This window comes from Microtus ochrogaster, chromosome 10, assembly GCF_000317375.1.
Source record: "Microtus ochrogaster isolate Prairie Vole_2 chromosome 10, MicOch1.0, whole genome shotgun sequence".
Classification (NCBI taxonomy): Eukaryota; Metazoa; Chordata; class Mammalia; order Rodentia; family Cricetidae; genus Microtus; species Microtus ochrogaster.
The window spans coordinates 9,713,728-9,717,509 of record NC_022016.1 but is presented as its reverse complement, the minus strand read 5'-3'; positions in this window follow the sequence as shown (position 1 = coordinate 9,717,509).

Sequence of the window (3,782 nt, the reverse complement as noted above, 5' to 3'; positions counted from 1 at the left end):
TAGCCAGTAAGGGGTAGAGCTAATGGGCCAAGCAGTATTTACATGAATACAATTTGTGTGTTGTTATTTTGGGTAAAGCTAGCTGGTGGCAGGAACTGGGTGGCAGAACACAGCCCATAGCTCCCACTACAGCAAATATACAAGATTCTCTGATAGTATCTCTGGAGAAAAAGAATCCATTAGTCTGGGCATACAGTGAAATTTTCAGGCAGTGTTCTTTGAGTGAAACAGAAAAAGTAAACAAATCATACAAAGACAAATGTGGGACCATGGCTAGAGGACAGAATTTCAGCCCGCTTAGCGCCAAAACCAAAGCAAAGGCCTTCAGTTGTGTTTATCACAGTGTGACAGCATAAAAAAAATGAACTGTGGAAGGAGAGAAAATCATGAGATATGAACAATGGCAGAGGAACCAGGAGGAACAAGTTGATTGGCATGGCGATTGGGCTGTGGAATTTTACCTTGAAATTATTTTTTTCAGAAACCATGAGATGATTTTGAGTATAAACAGTAGTTACGTATTACAAAGACACCCTTGGTACTTGAATACAAAGAGGATGGTATGGGTAACCAAGAATGTAGAGAGGAAAATTAAAAAGACAATTGTCACCTAAGAGGGTAAGGGTTTAAATAAGGGCACTTAGACTACATCAGAAATTGCCAACTTTTCTTGTAAAATAGATTATTTTATCAATTTGTAGGCATCACAAACTATATGTTTACATGTATAAAATGTAGATAATTAAAAGGACAACTAAGGCTAGGGAGATAGCTCAGTCTATTGACCCCTAATTTGAACTCAAACTTTTAAAACATGCTGGGTGTGGTGGTATATGTTGTATGGTCAGTGTTGGGGATTAAAGAGAGATAGGTCTTTGGTTCTTTCTGGCTATCAAGCTGAGCCTACTTACCTAGCTCTAGACCAGTAAGAAAACATTTCTTAAAACATAAAAAGACACAGAGTGCTTGAGAAACAACACCTAAAGCTTTCTCTTCCCTCTATATTCACAAGCACAAATGTGGAGGAGCACCTAAACAACACACATGTGCATACACACAAACATACAGAAATGGAACCTAGTATACTTAAATACACATATCCAAATGTTTAAACACATGAGTTGATTGCATTAAATAGCAAGTTAGTTTAGAGATTCTGAAATAGCTATACAAATTGTAATTAAAGTGTGGTTTAATATCCAGGTCTTTAGTTTGATCCTATTCATCAACCTGTCTGGTTTTATGCTAATAGTAAGCTTTTATTTTATTACTAAAGCTCTATTAAAGATTTTGATGTCAGGAATGGTGATGCCTCTGAAAGTTCCTTTATTGTACAGGCTTGTTTTGGCTATCTTGTTTTTTTCATATGATGTTGAATATTGTTTTTTCAAGGTCTGTGAAGAATTGTGTTGGAATTTTGATGGGGATTACATTGAATCTATAGATTGCTTTTGGCAGAATTGCCATTTTTATTATTTTGAGCCCACCAATTCAAAAGTATGGGAAATATTTCCATTTTCTGATATATTCATTAATTTTTTTATTCTAAGACATAAAGTTCTTGTCAAGCACACATTTCACCTGTTCTATTATTGTTACCAGAAGGTATATTACGTTATTTATGGTGAATGTTATGTTTTTATGATTTCTTTCTCAGTTTTTTTTGTCATTTATATATAGGGCTAATGATTTTTTTAGTTGATTTGGTATCCTGTCACATTACTGACGGTGTTTATATGTTGTAAGAGTTCCCTGGTAGAATTTAAGGGGTCACTTATATATACAATTGTGTCATCTATAAATATCAAAAATTTGACTTCTTCCTTTCCAATTTGTATTTCCTTGATTTTCTTTTTTTGTCTTATTGCTCTTGCTAGAACTTTGAGAACTATGTTAAATAAATATGGAAAGAGTGAACAGCCTTGTCTTGTTCTTGATTTTAATGGATTTGCTTTGAATTTCTCTCCATTTAGTTTGATATTGACTATTGGCTTGCTGTATATTGTTTTTATTATGTTTATATAAGTTCTTTATATCCCTGCCTCTCCAAGACCTTTATCATGAAGGAGTTTTGGATAATGTCGAATGTTTTTAATCATCTAATGAGATAATCATATGAGTTTTTTTTCAGTACATTTATGTGGTGGATAACATTAATAGATTATTGTGTGTTGAAGCATCCCTATATCTCTGTGATGAAGCCAACTTCATCATGGCGAATGATTTTTCTGATGTGTTCTTAGATTCAGTTTGTCAGTATTTTATTGAGTACTTTTGCATCAATGTTCATGAGGAAGATTAGTCTGTAATTCTCTTTCTTGGTTGGGTCCTTGTGTGGTTTCAATATCAGGGTAACTTTAACCTCATAAAAAAGTTTGACAGTTTTCTTGCTGCTTCTATTATGTGGAACAATTTCGGGAGTATAGGTATTAGCTTTTCTGTGAAGTTCTGGTAGAATTTTGTGCTGAAATTATTTGGTCCTTTTTTGGGGGGGGAGAGGTTGGATGACTGCTTCTATTTCCTTGCATTTATATGTCTATTTAGATTGTTTGTCTGGTCTTGATTTAACTTTGGTATGTGGTAATTCTAAAGAAAATTGTCCAATTCACTTACATTTTCCAAATTTGTGGAGTACAGGTTTCTTCATGGGCACAGGAGACCACTTCCTAAAAATAACAGTGTCTGTTGCACAGACACTGAGAGCAACAATAAATAAATGGGACCTGTAGGTAGAAGCTGCTTGTTTGTTTTCTGGCTGTCAAACTCAAAATAATCACATAGAAACTGCATTAATTACAATATTGCTTGGCCTATTAACTTATACATATTTCTAGGTAACTCTTAAATCTTAAATCAACCCATCTCTTTTAATCTGTGCATCACTATGAGGTTGTGTCCCATCTGCAAGATTCTATCAGGCAGCTTTTTCTTGTGGCAGCTACACGGCATCTCCTTGACTCTGCCTACTTTCTCCTCTATCTCTGCATGGAATTTCTACCTTGCTCTATTCTGTCCTGTAATGGGTCCAAGCAGTCATTAATCAATAAAAGCAACACATATACACAAGGATTTCCCACACAATTTCCCCCTTTGTGTACAAATAAAAAGGAAGGTTTTAACTATAACATAGTAAAATTATATATACAAAACAGTTATCAAGTAAGAATTATAATTACAATATTTAGTCTTTTACTTTTGGCAAATTGAGGAAAACACTCTATCATCTTTTTTATTTTGTGAGTCTAAAGTTTTATATCTAATTTATCTTTTAAAATTTTAACTATCTTTCTTCAATGCCATCAAAGACTCCTGAAGGATATAATATTACCTCAGTAAACACAAAATACATTGTAACCAACTTCCAAAAATCTACAATTGACAGAGATATATTTCTGCCTGTACAATCATCCAAAGTTCTTCTGTAACATTGGAGCATCCATCTTTAGTCTACAGGCCAACAGTTTTAGGAGACTTTACCACGAAGCAGAAAATTTGAAGATCTGTTCTGCCTGAAAATGGCAAACGCTGTCAATTGCTTTCTTCTATGTCCTGTCGATTGTCTGGAAGTTTCTTCTGTGAAGCAGGAAAGCTGAAGGACAATCTTGTCTTCTTTTTTTATTGAGAAAAGGAAAAAAAAGTTTCCCCCTCCTCCCAGTCTCCCATTTCCCTCCCCCTCCTCCCATCCTTCTCCCCCTCTCCCCACTCCTCTCCCCCTCCCTCTCCAGTCCAAAAAGCAGTCCGAGTTCCCTGCCCTGTGGAAAGTCCAAGGTCCTCCCCCCTCC